This window comes from Corvus moneduloides, chromosome 3, assembly GCF_009650955.1.
Source record: "Corvus moneduloides isolate bCorMon1 chromosome 3, bCorMon1.pri, whole genome shotgun sequence".
In the NCBI taxonomy this organism is placed as follows: Eukaryota; Metazoa; Chordata; class Aves; order Passeriformes; family Corvidae; genus Corvus; species Corvus moneduloides.
The window spans coordinates 58,809,520-58,826,541 of NC_045478.1; the positions used below are offsets into that span (position 1 = coordinate 58,809,520).

The following is a 17,022-nucleotide window of genomic DNA, read 5'->3' on the forward strand; positions in this document are numbered from 1 at the left end:
TTCAACCTGATTTATTCCATGATTTAATTCATGCATGTTAAGCCTGCAAGTAAATTGAGTCCAGCTCACACAAACTGTTTAGGTTTACAAAATAGCCATTTAACACATTTTAGCTTGGTGTGAGAAAAATAACATCATCAAAATGTTTTTTGTGCTTGATTTATGCCAGTGGAATGGCAATGTTCCTCTGAATTACTATGAAGTATGACCAGTTAACTCCTAGGAACTTTTCAAGTAGGGTTCAAGTAGGGAGAGCTGTAGTTTGCAAGCAAGTTTGTTAGGCAGTGTTTCTTTTGCTGCAGTGGAATGATACCTCATTAAATGTGCAGTAAATGTTCAGGAATGTTTCTTGTGTTTAAATGTCACCTTACCATTTTACATAGCAATGAATATTAATACTAGGGAATGACATCTTTTCGTGCAAAGTTATTTTCATTGGAATAGAATCAACACTTCCTAAACATTTTTTGTCAGAAGGAATTAGGTTGAAATCTAAATTTTCTTATCAAAATGCTTAAGTATCAAGTTAGGGCTTTTCCAGGAAATGAAACATTACAGGAAGTGACCGTGGAACCTCTGCAGGGTAAGCATTGGAGAACTGATTAAATTTGCTTTAGGCTTTTTACTTAAGATTATCCCAAGTGTTTGATTTATTTTCAAAAACTTCCTGAGAACCAAATTCCACCCAAGCCTCGGTTCACCTTGGTATTTGGTAAAAGTTTATTTTATTTTTAAATTGGCTGAGGCAAAGGAGTGATTGCTGGTGGTTCTTCATACTGCATCACTCAGCGAATGCTTCTCTGAGGCCTCTGATTTGTAGACTAAAGAGATCCAGTACCTCCATGCTTTCTTGATCAAGGATGTTTAACTGTAGAAGACTTACTGATTTTGATATGTCCTGCAGGATTTTAGATAAGATTTTGGAGATGCAGGCTTTGGGATTCTGCTTGAGGTTGCAGCCCCCCTGCCTAAAAGGTACATTACTGATCTCCTGAGTTGGTGTGGTTAGACAGCATTAACATGGGAATGGAAATTAGAGACTTTGGAGTTAGTGGTGCAGGACTGACCCTGACTTTTCCTCTGCTGTTGATCATATTTAATGTCACTTGCATGTTGTCCTTTTGAAAGTGGGATAATACAGAATGGTTTGCTCAATGATGTATGTTTTGTGGCTTTTGGTTGGCAGAAGCATCAGAATTAGGGTTTTTTTTTGAACTAAAATAGCGGGCTTGGGTGGTTTTGTATGGAAGGGTAGTTATTTTCAGACCTAAATTATGTTTCACCATGAAGTAGAATGCAAATGAAGGCTTTTGAAGAAATTCTGGGAAGTCAATTGTGAAGGTGTCAAGTAGAGACTTCCAGAGAGCATTGGAGAACATCCTATGTGATAATTTAAAGTCTTGAAAACATTTAAGCTCATTTTGTTTTAGAACCACCTGTGTGTCATCTGGGCCACTGCTGGTTTTCTGTCTGTTACAGATTTTGCTGTGGGTCACAAAGCTTGAGTATCTGAACAGCAGCAGCACCACCACATTTGCACAGCTCCTACTTTGATGGAGTCATGGGCCTGACTGTGGCTCCTGTAGGGGAGTTGGTTATACCTGACCCCCCCCTCTTTCCCATGACAGTGCATATTTTACTGTGTCAGCCCCTTGGAGTCTGCTCTGTGCTGGTTCTGGTTAAAAGAGGGTGTGTTTCTGATGTGTGAGCCTGAGAGCTCACTTGAAGGTCATTTCATTTTAGGACAGCTCGCTCACAGTGGGGTCCTGTTGTAACATGCTGGTGTGTTTTGCAGTAGCACAAGTGTTGGGCGATCAGGGCTTGTCAGCAGCAAATCTCCACGCTGCACAAGCACTTTTGTGGGCTTCAGCCATTAATTTGGAGACCATTGTTTACTTTGCCTGCTTTGCTAAGAGAAGAGTATATCTTCCTGTTTTATTCAATGCATTAAGTACTTTATGAAGGGTGAGAACTAATCCCACATATAGAAAAAATACATTTAATATTAAACCACACAATATCCTGTAAAAAGTTAGGCATAGGCCCCAATATTTTCTGTTTAATAATGTTTCTGGTTTAGGATTGCCTCTACCTGTCTGGTTTTGTTCCTTGTTTGTTTTGGAAAACCTGGCTATGTCAGCTGCACCCCAGTGTTCCTCATGTGTCTGTGTTCCTGAAGCTGGTGCAAGCATTATCCCTGAAACCTGCTCCCTTTCCTGGAGACTTTGAAAAGGTCTCTCATCCAGTGATGTGAAGGAACTGAACATACATCAGTTTGTCAGCCTTGAAGACCTCTTTTGGAGATGATGTGTTTGGAATGTGAAGCCTTAGTAGGATTTGTAATTTCTGTTAGACTGTTGTCTGGAAAATAGAACTGATCTTTCCAAACGGCGTTAGAGTGATAATATAAAAGTGAACTTTTACTTGAAAGCTTTCATGTACACAGTATGGTGAAAACCGCACATAGAACAGTAATTCTACAATTTTTATAAGGTTAGTTGATTAGTATACCTATCATATTATTCAATTAAAAGGTTAGTTGGTTGGGTAATAATTCCTGGGGTCCTGCCCCACTGGAAGCAGCCCGGGGGCTTCTTTTTCCCACTTTTGTTATGTCTAGTGCAGATTCTGGTTGGAAAACAGAACATCCTTGTAGTTGGTTCTCTTCTTGGAATAAGACTAAACAATATTTTAGGAATGTGTTTAGAAGGTTAGCTTACTGTTCCTAAATGTAGGGAAAGAAGATAGGAAAAGTACTAGGAGCTACAGCCATGCATTAGTAATCTACAAAGTTACAAATATATGAAAAATATAAAAAGCTAAAAATCTTAGGCATCAAGACCATTGAACCAGATAGCGGATGTTAGGTGAGCACAGATGTGGTTTGTTTTTTTTAGCCTTAAGGAAAGCAGAAGTAATGGCAAATTATTTTTTCAATGGTTTTAGACATTTAAGTAAATAGAAATGTTTTTAGCCATTGGTCAGCAAGCAAATGTTTGTTTTGAGATTCTCTTTAATAAATTGAGCAGATGGAGTGGTTAGTATGTGTTGTATGTAATGATCCCACATACCTTCATAATTTTTTGGTGCACTGGCATTATTTTTGTATGAAAGTCTACTACAAAAATCTCTAAGTGCACATCAACTGCTTCATGTACCTGATCTAATCTAAATTATGATACAATCTTTTATGGACGTAAATCACTATACAAATATCTGATACACCTATCAGCCATTGGTTACCATGCTTCCTCTTTTTCATTCTGAAAGTGTCCAAGTTGTGTTATATTATATGAACTAATGGAAACTAATCTGAAAATCACTTTGTCTTGAGGAGCTTTTCCCCTCTTCCAATTCAAAAGCAATTGGGGGTACTTTTTATAGTACCTAAGCAGAAGTATTTAAAATATTTTCACTGAGACCTCTGAGCAACACAATTTCCCTCCTACAAGGGGGAAAATGTTTAGGTACAAATCAACCTAGCTTGTCCTCTAGCTCAGTCAGTGTCAGGAATCTGTCTTTGCTGTAGTCTGACTAAGGCTAGTGTCTAAGATAAGCTAAGTTTTACTCTTTAAAGCAGAACGGTAGAGTTTGTATGTTGATGTTCTAAAATATACTAATTGTGTAAGCAGACAGATATTATTTTTCAAAAGTGATGAAATAGGCATTTATGTCACTGCCTGGCATGCCAGGTTCCTGCCCTATAAAATTTTACAATCAAGTTGTGAAACTGAAAAAATGTATTTTATGTAGATGCGCAGAAAAATGTTTATTAAATTACCTTTTTTCATACTAAAAAAAAAAAATCGTAATTCCAGTATGCTTTTTTTTTCTTCTCACCTGAGTGATTTGAAGACATTTTCTTCAGTGAAAAAGTTCAAATCCCTGTTAAAATAAGCTTTGTATTTCAAGGACAGAAAAAAAGCTGTGACCCCTAAATAACCTTTTGTATTGATTGTATTGTTAGCAGCCAGAGTGTTGGATAACATAATACAGATGCTTAGGACAGGTTTAGGAAGGCAAATGGGGTGGAGGGGGGGTACAAAAAGGTTTCTAGTTTTAAGACTATGTGTTTAAGGGAATTGAGGTCATGTTTTGTAGAACCTCTCCACAAAAAAATGAAACACCCTCAGATACCCATATATATAGAAGTGTACATGTGTCACTAGAGCTATGGTATATATTCTTTTTCATCCATTTATTTGAATGGACAAAATTCAAGTAACACCCTTCATCTTTGCTGTTTGCAGAGCAGCAAAATAGAATGTTTGTCAGCACGTGTACAAGAACTGCCTTTACGTGCATGGAACTTAGCAAGCTACTGTACTTGAAAAAAACATGTAAATTCAAATCCTGTTTCTGCAGAGACTGACTTCCACTGCTCTAAATAAAAATCTCAGCTGGTTCTGACTCTTCCCTCATGGTTATCTACCCCCTTGTTTTAAACTTGGCATGACAGCTTTTAACATTTTCTGTTAAAAACAGCATGTCTTGATCCTTTTTTGATCATTGTGAACAGCACTATCATTCTATCTGACCCTCAAGCCCATATACATGTCCTGCTCAGATAAAAGCTATTGGCAATATGTATGCCTCATCTACCTGTAATTGTGTGGAAACACCCTTAAAACTATTGTTTGGACATGAACTTTGAGTGATTTTTCTTCTATTAAGAAGAGAAGAAAAACTTTTAGTCAAAATAGCCTACAACCAAGGAACAGGGCTGAAATTGCAATGCCTTCTGGATGTCATTATGATGAATCCCATCATGCCATTGACGACTGAGCTGGTATGGTTGTGAGTGTAGATACTGTTAGCCAGCCCTTCCCATAAGATCCCAATTACATTGTTGAGAAGTTTGCTAAGCTTTTTTTCCATGTCCTGAAATTGTTCCTTGTAGAGTGTCCATCTCAATTTTTTTTAAACTTTAGCTAAAGCAACGTAATTATTTCTGAGACTTGTTGAGGTGTTTGATAGGGGTTTATTTACTACTTTTCTTTTTTTAAACCTTAGCCAACTTCTTATAGTATTTTCATTGGGATGTTTGTGTGTTTCCATTCATGGACTTGTGATATAATAGGAAAGTGGTGGAAGAGAAAAAGGAGCACTTCCAGATGAAGGTGAAAGGAGAGGATTGGTTGTGTGGGAAAGTAGAGGCAGACTGGTCACCATGGTTAATAGCAGGTAGAGGGAGAGAAACAATTGCAAGAGGCTGAGTCAGTGACACAGAGACAATCTGGTAGTGAGCCTCGAGATGACCCTCTCTCACCCTTGATTTCTTGCCAATAATAATCCATAAAATGAGTGGCAAAGTACAGGTAGAACAACTATCAAGGGACAAGAGTGGAAGAAAGAAGATACATGCACTCATACACATCCATGTGCCATTTTAAAGGTAGATTACAACGCTCAAGATAGTATTAGGGGGAAAAGAAAGTCTATTCAAGACTATTCAAGTCTCTTGGCAAGTGTGTTTGATTTAAGCATGCAGTCATGTGCTGTTGTTTCTACAGTTGTCGGAGGAAATTCAAAGGCAAACCAGCAGAACCTAAGAATATCTACAGAATGTTCTACTGGGCTGAAGCTTGCTGTGTATAAAACAAACCAAACAACCAACCCACCCTCCCCCTCAAAACAAACCCCAATAAACCAAGAGGAAGACTGTGGCTTTATAGTTAAAAATGGCGACGAAGATTTGTCTGTGCCACCAAGTTCCTGTGTGGAGGTTGGTAAGTTCCTTGGAAATGTTCACTGATGATTTGTTTTCAGTCCCTGGATGCACCACCTTGCTAGTGCTTTGTTCTTTGGGAATGATTAATGCTCTCACACATACGGACGTTTTGGTTTAGGCGTACAAAGCTACCAAGCGTGCTGTCGTCCTGAAAAATACAGTTTAGAAGGGTCTCAGATTGGCAGGACTTCATGGGTGCCTGTAGTTTATGAGCTGTAATTTCCAGAAGTGTAGAATGGGGAAATAGTCCCGTTTGGGAGTTCGGGGACCCCAAACTACCTTCTGCTTGTCTCGGGTACCGTGCTGGGGCTGGCTGGCGTGCCGGTGTCGGGCACATTCCCAGGGAGCCGGCGGCGCTTCCCCGGCGAGGCAGGAGGTGGCAGCCGAGCCCCGGCCGGGAGCCCACGCCGGCGGCAGCAGGTGCCGCGCTGATCCCGGCGGGCTCGCAGCGCCGGAAGCAAATGTGGAATTGACTCTTTAATGCCTTTGAATGCGTTCGGTTTCTATGCCCACTTTCCAGCGTTGCAGCCTTGTAAAACCCCAGCACGTCAGATGTTGGGGCTTTTACGGCGTGTAGAAATGTGTTTGCTAAACCCATGGACTTTGTTATACAGCTGCGACACCTTTAATCTGTTTTTTTTCTGGGAGCTGTATCGCACAGGGCAAGCACTCTCGTCTGCTTTCCTTCACAGAGATACTTAATGAACAAGGTAACGGGTTTGGGGATGTGGTCAAGGATCCAGTTGTTTGGAAGTTCACTTTATACGTTGTAAGTAGCGCCATCCATCAGACCAAAGAACATCGTTGTCAAACATATAAAGGATAGCACAGACTTGAGATAAGAGCCAAGATAGGTGAAGGCTTTTTTTTTTTTCCCTCGCTGACTCAAGTGTCTGATGTATTACAGCGTTCAAAGCATTTCAGTATGCTTGTATTGTATTCACACATATGCAATGTATTTGAAACATTCCTACCAAGGAGATTGTGGTAAAAACTGTAATGTGCAGCTTGCTGGGTTTCATTGTAAAGTAATATAATCTCCACATGTGTGAAGGCCAATGCAATATTTTATTTTTTGCTTACCCCAGGGAATGTGATATTAAATTTATCAGCTGAAGTATTTGAATGAGAACTCATAAATATTTTCTGGGGTACATCAGTGGCATACACAGGGAGGGAGAAGACGTGTGGCACTGGGCGAAGAGGAAGTAGTTCATACTTTCCATCCTCTGCTGTCACATAACAGCTATGCCTTCCCCTTCAGACAGGACACTGGTAAATTTTTTTGGTGACTGAAAACAAGTCTTAAATTGTGGAGAATTTGTTAGTCACTTATTTTTTCTGGTAATTATTAGCTCTGTAGTACATGGGCTGCAGATGTTGTTCACATCAGGTACAGAGCTTGGGGAGAGAGGACAGGGCTCCTAAAAAGAGAGGTGCTGTTCTGAAGACATTTCAAATGCACAGGAAGGCTGTTGGCCTGCCTTCTTTATCTGATGCACCATGATTGTAGGCATCCTAGATAGACAAGCTGCTGCCAAATCTAGGAGGAGTTTGCACACTGCCTTCATGTAGTTATAAATCCTCCAGGGCTTAAGCAAGCATCTCTGCATGGCATTATCCTGTGTTGTTGTGTGATCTAGCTTCTTGTTTGGAGTTAATTTAAGCATCTCCAAAACCATTCTGTGGTGCTTTAGAATAGCCCAATCTATGCTGAGTTACCAGTTCTTTATCAGCACTGATTCCATGTGTACCTGCAGCTAAAATTGCCCATATGAGGAACCAACGATGATATTTTGCCACTGTAGAAAAATCTTTGTGCCTCCACACCTTGAGTATCACATACAATTGGTCTCCGCATCTCAGGAAGAGCATATTTTTTTCTAAAAAACCCCATAAAATTATGGAAAAGGACATGTAAATTTGCTAAAAGAAGGTAAGAGTAGGCTTATGGTTTCACTTCAGTTTGGAGAGAAAGCTGAAGAGGGATGAAGCTGATTTATGGCATCAAGAAGGCAGTGCAGAAGATGAGTGCTAAAGTTGTTTACCAAATCCTACAGTACTAGATCAGAGAACATGTATTGAAACTGATCAGATGTAATTTAAAACAGGTTTTTAAAAGTGCCTTTCTTCAAAGCCTGTAATGAACTCCTACAACTGGCTGTTGCAAGAAAGTGTGAAGTCAGAACACATCAAGAGTTTCAAAATGGATTAGACAAATTAATGGGTAAAAGGTGCGAACCAGATCCTGTTGGGAAAGCAGTTGTATTCCCTCCAACATCTGAAATCTAACAGCAGGATGCAGGAGGAGCATGAGGATTAGATTTCAGATAGTGGCTTGTTTCATGTGTTCTCCCTAAGCCACTTCTGCAACAGCCACTGTGGGAGACAGAAGCTTGGGGGATGGACATTGGTCTCGCCACATGGGGCATTTCTGATAGACAAAGATTAGATGGGCATGCTCTCAGGAGTGCTAAAAGAGCTCAAATTGCTGCCTAAAGCCTCTTGCTCAAGGTCACAGACTTAAAAAGGTATGAAAGAAATCAGCACTTCAAGAGAAAGCAAGTCAAGAGAAGGTAGCTGCTTCAATCCTTTGGAAGTCAGGAAGTTAGACTTTTTTAGGAATCTGGTTGATTAGCAGCCAGCTCAAAGGTGAAGACAAGCAGAGACTGAAGATGGCTCAGAAGTGAAAGAAGCAAAAAAGCTTTTTTTATTATCATTTGAGTTGAGAATATGAGAACCATGAAGATACTTATCCAGTTAGCTTTCTGGGTACTTGTAGGAAATTGTATTAAAATGTTCTTGAGGCTCTTTCTTTCTGAGGTTGCTCTGTTTTTGCAGTGGACGTACCTTCTGTGCCATTGTCATCCTGGCAATTACGTTGCTCTTCACTTGGATCTACCTATCTACTACTGGCTGAAGTCGGTCCAGGGCTGAAGCTGGCACATGAAGCTATTGCCCTGCAAGTATATCACCTTTGTGTGCCAGGATGGGCTATTTCCAAAGGGAGCTGAAAGTTGTGTTTGTCCAGTCCATAATGTCTTTAATCACCCAGCTCTGCCCTTATTAGACACACCCTCTCTCCATAATATTTAATCCATCTGAAAAGATGAGCTGGCACTTTTTTGGTATAGGAGTGAGGAAGCTCTTGGCACTTCAGAAGGCATTTCTCCTTTTGATCTAAAATAGCCTGTGTGCACTGACTTCTCTGGCACACTGCAGTGTTCACCAGTTCTCTCAAGTTTTTCTGAGAGGAACAGAATTTTGAAGGTGGTGAAAGGGTGAATGGGGCAAGGATTTTTTTTTTTTTTTTTTTTTTTTTTTTTTTTTTTTTTTCTTTTAGATGTTGTTGGCTTGAGATCTGAGGAGTGAAGCTAAATTTGTAAGGACCGTATTTTAAAATATTTGCCAGTTGTCCCAGATAATAAAATAGGGATTTTTCTCCAGAGGAGAAGAAATGAAAATAAATAAACATGGATCTTTTTCACCTAATTTATGACCTGCAAATAGGGTTCCTCCTCAACCTGCATGATTAAATCTCTCCAGTCAAAAGGGACCATTTTGATTACATCTTCTATCAATAAAAAGTCATGAAAACTCACTTTCTTTTATAAGAGAAAAGAAATCCAACAATATCAGGTGACTGTGGTTTAGATTGTTTTGCCATTTCTTCCAGGAATTTGCCCATATTACAGGTAATGTATAAATTATAGTTCCTCACCTTTAACATAGCTGTCAAATTTAGTTTAATGGACATTGCCTTTACTCATACCAACTTTAAACATGGTCGAGCTGGAAAGCTTTTTTGTATGGGCTGGATGTTACTTGTTCCAACAGATGCTGGTTATGGCACAGCCTTGGTTTTTGACCATTTAGATGTGTCAAGAGGGGTTAGAAAGATTTGTTTAGAAGTTTGTATTTGATTAACATTTTTGAAGTCCAATCTTCTTTTCAAAATAGTTTGTGACATAAGTGCTTTTGGAGGATAGTTGATTCCCAAAGGAAAAGGTGCAGCAGTTCTGTGTTAAGATCTCTGTTCAAACTTATTGTCCCAGCCTCAGAAATGTGTTTTCACTAACCTAAGAGCGTGATAAGCTGAAGGAGAAGGTGCACAGCTTAGGCATTTGGCAGTGCTTCCACTGTAGGTGCTGTGTAGGGGTAGTAATGGAGGATCGTGCAGTGAGGTGATCTTTCAAGTCTTATCATGTCTCAGCTACTTTACAATCCCTGGAGGGTCCCAGGCAGAGTTTCTACAAGCTGTGCCTTAGTGTTCACCAAATAGTACATGTACTGCAGATGTTTTAGGCTACCACCTGAAGTTTGTGATAACTACAACACATGCTGTTTTGGATGATCTCAACAGGGCATCTAGTATCTTATTTCTGAAGCATTTTTACAGCAAGAAGCAATAAATTCAGTTCTGTCATCATTAGGCAGGTGTTTATAAGTACTGCAAGATTTTAATCTCTCTCCAGGGAGAAAAATACTTCAGGGGCCCATTCTACAGCTTGGCATTTGCTTTGCATCTCTGGCATGTTCCCATTTCTCTCTATGCCAGGAGAGCAAGCATGGTTTTATGGCTAGGACACAGGTCTTGAATAGTTTCCCAGCTTTGCCAGTGACTGCTGCGAAGTGTAGAGCAAATCTGTTCCTCAAATTGCCAGCTACAAAGAGTGAGGGTAGTGTGGCTTTTTATTTCTCTGGTGTGTTTCTTCTACACAACTTAAGGACGCAGACTACATTGTGTTAGATTTATCTATCATGGATCCAAAATTTGTACACAAACTCACCATCTACTGGTAATAATAGAGCAGAAGTTTAATCTATTTTAATCAGAATATTTGATAAAGCAACTTCCAAATGACTTTGCCATCATCCTCTACTTTGAGAGTCATATGATTTACCAACAGAGATTCATGGTTTTGATGTGACTACTGCAATTTTTGGGTTTGGGAGTGTCAGTGTGTACCAACTCTGGTTTCCTAAAACGGGTTTATGTAGAAGGTGAGCTAATTTATAACTGGATCATGAATTAATTTTCTTCAGACCTACCAAGGTTTATCCATGCAATGTCTCCCTGCTCCCTGTAGGAAGCCTTGTGGTCTTGCACATTCTCCATCTCCAAGGAGCCAGCTTTTTCTTGCTGCAGTGGTTGCTGGGTCTGAAGGCAGTTTGCAGCATCTGAGAGGCCTGGAAAACCTGGAGTCCACTCACTGATAGTTGTTGAGCAACCACTAGTGAACCTTTGTGCTGAAACTTGTTGAAAATTATTTGGGTGGCTATGAAAAAACTCGTAAAGAACACAATGAAAGAAAATGCCTTGAAGAAGCTTTGCGTAGATTGCATAGAAGCCCAGTAGCTCTCATTGCTGGAAAATTACCCCAGGGAAGAAAAGAACAGCATTTTTAAAGTTTTGGGTCCTGGGAGAAAAGTCACCAAAAAATTCAGCAGGTTCTCTCAAGATAATTTTGATGTGCCACATTGACTTGGAACAGCCCACCCACAAAGACAATGTTAAAACAATTATCTCAAGGAATTGTGCTGAACTGAAAAAAATAAATAGAAGTTCCCAAGTAAACTTCCCATATTTAGAAGATAATATGGTAGGATAACATTAGGGCAAACAGGAAGACTATGAGAAATATGAACAAATCCTCAAAGCTTTAAATATGAGCTAATTTGCTGTATGCGTAAAGTCAAGACAACAGCTGCCATTTTCATCTAGCAATTAATGTTTGCTTTTAGCTGTATTTAAAAAGAAATTCCATTAGATTAAGATAATAGTCTTTGTTTTAGTCATGAAAACATTTACAAATTCATCATATTATAAAATATATTATAGCCTATCACTTCAGAAATCTGCGCTGATACAAAGAAGAAATTTCTACATTGTTATTTTGCAACTTTTAATTTGTTTATTTCAGGAAAAATACGCCATGACCTATTTTTCTTTTTTCTTGGTGAGTTTAAGAAAATAAAATTATTTCCTTTTCCAATTCCTCCACTGCATGTTTTTGCACACATATAAGTGCACATGTGTATACACAAGAAGGTAATGTACTTGCAAACATTCAGGTTATCTCTACCCATTTGTTTTTTGACTTTAATAATAATGATGTCAGAGTTTCTCACTCCCTTGTGCTTAAAAATCTGAAGTCCTTAAGAACTTTTAAATGTGGAATGCCTTAATTTGGTATATTTTTATTCTGGCAAAGAAATATCCATACTATTAGTTTTTTTCCTGTGTTAGGAAGTTTCTGTAATAGTGATTTTAACCTGATTTATCTTCTGAACTAATCCAGCCTTTTCTGTTCATCTGTGTAGGCAGTGTCTCCCCAGTCCTACTGAAATTGGACCTGTGCAGCGTAAATATTGAAATCTTGAAGCAAGAAGGAGGGGAGGCAAGAAGATCTGTAGTTCAGTGTGTACAATCCTGAACTGGCAATGGGGAGAAAGAAATTTGGTCCTTTATGTCCAAGTAATTTCTTGAGACTTTGTTTGCATTTTTTTTTCAATGACTCTCTAAAGTAAAATGCAGAAGCAGTCCATGGGACAAAATACTAGGAAGGCTGTTGAGTTTTTTCTGATAAGGACCCTCATCTCTCCCTTGCTGTCTCTGTTTATGACTTCAGGACTGATTTATCAAATCTATTTGTCTACAAGGTACAGTAAGCACTCCTGACTCTCCTTATGGTCAATAGAAAACACAAATGGGATCACTTAATCTCATCATAAAGCAGATATTTAAATGATGAGTGAAATGAAGCACCTATTCCTCCAGAACTGGAAGGGGAGCCTTTGATGACTGGTCCAGGGGCCAGCATAGACCCTCATGGTACTGTGAACAAAGACACCTCAGGCCAGTGCTAAGTCAGGGTACCCCAGTTAAGTAGGCCTGACTTAACATTTTACAGGAAAAGCCTGAGTTGAACAACCTTTTGTTTCCTTGCTCCGTGGTTTTGTCTGCTGGAATCTAACTAGAAGCCACTAGTATTTGTCTGTTCTCCAAATTTGGTAAGAATAGGGAGAATCTCCCTTCCAAAAAAACTCCAAAAACCCAACAAACCAACAACAAAACCTCTGGAACTGCCACATAGAAAGAAGTGGATTGTGCTTGGTTTGTGAGCTGTATGTGGGGGAAGGCATTGGAAGGAAATCGAAGGCAAGGTCAGTGCTTAAAAATAGTGTGTACGCAGTACCAAATGGCTGCTTTAGCCTTAGCACAGACACCTAAAAACTGTCCAAAGCTGCAGTTTTGCTCTCAGTGTGCAAGCTGAATATATCCCAAAGCTCACATTGCAATCCATGAGACTGCTGTTCCACATGGCCAGTAGGTAATGCTGAAAGTCAGTTAAATAAATGTCATTAAGAGTGAGCACACTGTAGCTGCCCCTACTTTTAAAGAAAGAACTAGCAAGTAGATGTACACAGTTGGGCCCTTCATTCTTATTGGCTTCAGTGGAAGGTGATATGGAAACTCTTAAATCAGGCCTGGACATTATTTAGTCCTAGAAATAAAATTATTTGGAATGAAAGCATCTAATATCCTTGCCATCTCTTCCACAGCATGTCTATTCAGAATAGTACATTTTAAAAAAGTTATTGTTTAGGTGTTTCCTTCCCTCTGAATAACTCTGAAAGACATAGAGACACACTTCTTCCCTCCTTCATAAAAAGGAATCAGAATCATATAACCAGCATTTGTAAAAACTAGCTGCTAGGAATTGGCATTGTATCCAGCCATAGCAACCTATAATATGGGCAAACACACCAATGTGTCTAACCCAAAGAAAGATGCACAATTTTGTTTTCCCTAAATGTAGGTAACAAAGCGATGCTATAAAATGTCTAACAGATAAGGCCTAAACTCTTTTCACTCCAGATCAGTGCCAAGATCAGCACGGTATGGGGAAGATGCAGCTCTGATCATGAGGGAAAGGAGGAAGGAGCTAAAGGGGGTTTGCTGTACCTCTTCCAGAACACCACCTTCTAGTTGTTCTTGGCAGCTCCAGCTGCAAATTGCTCAGCAGTTCTGGTAGTGCTGTACTGTGCCTGCCCTGCCATCTGAATTACCCAGTCTTAACTTTCTGCCTCCTGATTAATTTTTTCTGAATTATTTAATTTGTGACTCCTGAAGTAAAGAAATTATTAGTAGCTTCGTTACCCATAGTGATGCTACCAATAAAGTTTGGAGCATTCCTGGTTCAGCTATTGTAAAAATGCTTAGGCTTCCTCATCCTAGGATAAAACTAAGCTTCAAAAACAAATACCAAAACTCTTCTCTATAGCCTTTTCTCTAAACCCACTGAAATTAACTGCAGGGCTGTGTTCCCCCTTAGAGCAGGAAATCACTCAGCTGGCAGTATTATGAAACATTACATAGTTATTAAGTGTTTTTCCAGGATTTTTTCAGTACTCATCAGAAAATTGTATAATAACTTATATACACTAATTTTCACTATTTTATGTGTGTATGTAGTGTAACTTCCATTAATGTGTGTCGTGGTTTAACCCCAGCTGGCAACTAAGTGCCCCAATGCCACTTGCTGCTCTTTGACTTAGAGTGAGCACTGCTCAGCAACAACTAAAACATCAGTGTGTTACCAACATTTTTCTCATCCTAAATCCAAAACACAGCACTGCATCAGCCACCGAGAAGAAAATTAACTCTATCCCATCCTAACCCAAGGCAAAGTGCCATTACATTTACAAAAGGGATTCTGTGAAAATGACCTGGTGGTCTCCCAAATTTCTTCTTTCAATGGCTTCAGATCAGATTTGCCTACTTTAAACATTATTTTAAAAAATTGATGGTTTTGTCCACTGATTCCACCTTGAATCACATTGTGTTCTTTCTCTGTTGCATTTATGATGAGGATGACTTCATTATTTCACTGACAGTGTTATTAATGATGTGCAAGAGGGAAGAGAGATTGGCCCTTCAAGCCTTCTTCCCTTTCTGTCTTGCCCTCACAGGAATTGTTGTAATTGTAGAGTGTTAACAGAGGAAAAACCTGTATTGTTTAGTCAAATGAGAAGGTATACATGGATGAGAAAGACAGAATCTGGTGGGAAGGTACCATATACTGAAGCTTTTTTGATCATTAAAGTGTTTTAAGGCTAATGAGAATTTAGTACACATGTTGAGTGAAAGGATTTAGGCATCTTAAATCACTGCAAAACTAGATTCATTAGTGGCTGTCTTCTGTTTCCTTCCACCTTGGCTCCAGAGAACTTCTGTAGGAGCAGCCTGCAACCCTAAATCCCACCCCAGATACTTGTATGTTGCTGTTGGATGTTGCCCAGGATCCATGAGAATGGATCAGCATGTCACGGCTGTATTGCTTCAGCCCCCTCCACTCCCCCATCAATGCTGCAACCATTTGCTGGCCACTGTGTGGCTTCCCGAGAAGTAGTAGATTTGTCTGCATTCAGACATTTTGCATGTGCAGCTTTGTCAGCTACGAGCACCAGAAGAGAAGAAAGGAAATGTGCCACTAATTAAACCATCAGTTCTGGTCAATGTCCTCATAGCAGCAAAAAGCTGTGTTGAGAGGTATAACTTCTATAATGTGGGTAGCTGGTATAAACACTGCTAGCAAACACCTCTTGCCAGTTTGCACCACATCTCCACTTGGAGAGTTTGTTGTGAATGCTGTGCCTGCAAAGATTTTGTACTACGGAGAAGGTCCTAGCCACAGGGTGGGAGTGCCATTATGTTGAATGCGAAATTTCAGTTTTCCTAGTCTATAGTGGAGTCTGAAACTGCATGAAATGGGGATAAGCAGGCAAATGCACCCCAGTATCTCCTAATACTTTAAATGGTAGCTTGGCCTTTAGAGCAGTTGCTTTGTGAATATTGCCTCTGCTTGGAAGCTTCTCATCACCTGTGGAGCCTCCAGACAATGATCCAGTGTGTAGGCTTCAGCAGAATAACTTCCACTGACTCTTTGGGCAGCTTTATCCTCTAGTTTCTTTCCCTAATTTTGCTGCCTGGAGATGGTGTGAGTGCCCCTGCTCTCTCACAGTGTTCAAGAGTTCCTGTGTGTGAACAGAGCAAACACCTGGGAGCAGCAGAGAAGCACCTGAGACTGATGTTTGGGTGCTGGGTGAGCAGCAGCTCTCTAAAGCCAGCAGTGGGAAGGGAAAGAATTATAGAATAGTTTGTGTTGGAAGGGACTTTTAAAGTTCCCCATGTCCAATAAATGTAGCTGCATTGCATCCGATGAGCCCTGTGCCTGTGGGTTACTGTGATCCATTGTACTAGTTTGAAAGCAAGCCAGTGGGAGGCACAAAGTCAGAAAAACGATTTAATAGGGAAATTAAAAAAAAGGTAGTGTCCTGGGTTGCAGTGTATTCTATTACCATCCCCATCAGCTGTTAAAATCAGGTGGGGCAGTGTTTCCTTGCCTCCTCCCCCCAGACTATCTTTCTGTTAATTGCCCATCATTGTCCTGCCGCCTGACTCAGAGATAACTCCCTCCGGATTATCTTCTGTTAATGAGCCTAATCAACACTCTGCCTCATGACTTGTTACCCCATTGTGAGATGCTCCACCCAGAGGGAGGAACCAAGCATCCCAGCGTGGATATAAGCTGAGGCTGAACACCAGAGACACTGGCTTCCCACTGGATTTCCAGAGGACAGGAGCTACACAGCCACCATTGGACTTCCTGAGGAAGAGCAGACTGTTTTACTACAGGATCACTGCTTCAGAGGACTGCAGCCACCATTCTACCAGACTGCTACCACCACCCTGCCTAACAGGGTGTCAGGTTGTACCTTGACTCTGTCACTTTGACAGTGTTTTCTTTTACCTTTTTTTTTTTTTTTTTCCCCTTTTCTTTAATTGCCATTAAATTGTTATTCTGACTTAGTGCCTCCCACTGGTTTGTTTTCAAACTAGTACAGGTAGAAAACACTGGTTTAAACTGGTGGAGTCAGGATACAACCTGACACCCCAATAAAATGGTGGCTGCAGTCCTCCTGAAGTGGTGGATGTGGTTCTGTTGAAGCACTGATCCTGTAGAAAGGGTCTGCTCTTCCTTGGAAGGTCCAGTGGTGGCTATGTACCTCCTGCCCTCTGGGAATCCAGTGGAAAGGGCGTTGGTGGTGTTTGGAATCTCAGATTATATCCAGGATGGAATGCTTGGTTCCTCCTTCTGGGTGGAGCATCTCACAATGGGGTGATGAGTCATGAGGCCAGGCGCTGATGGGCTCATTAACAGAAGATAGTCTGGAGGGAAGAGGCAAGGAAACACTGCCCCACCTGGTTCCAATAGCTCATGAGG

At 40.3% G+C, this 17,022-nt stretch overlaps 1 long non-coding RNA gene across 1 annotated transcript in view; it reads left to right on the top strand.

Annotated features, from left to right (window-relative positions):
• Positions 1-5,087: 5,087 nt before the first annotated feature.
• The window catches only part of LOC116440707, a 56,390-nt gene continuing 44,455 nt past the window's right edge, over positions 5,088-17,022 (top strand). Inside the window, exon 1 of the long non-coding RNA XR_004238739.1 lies at positions 5,088-6,441. This is a non-coding gene — a long non-coding RNA (uncharacterized LOC116440707). The remainder of the gene's footprint in view (positions 6,442-17,022) is intronic.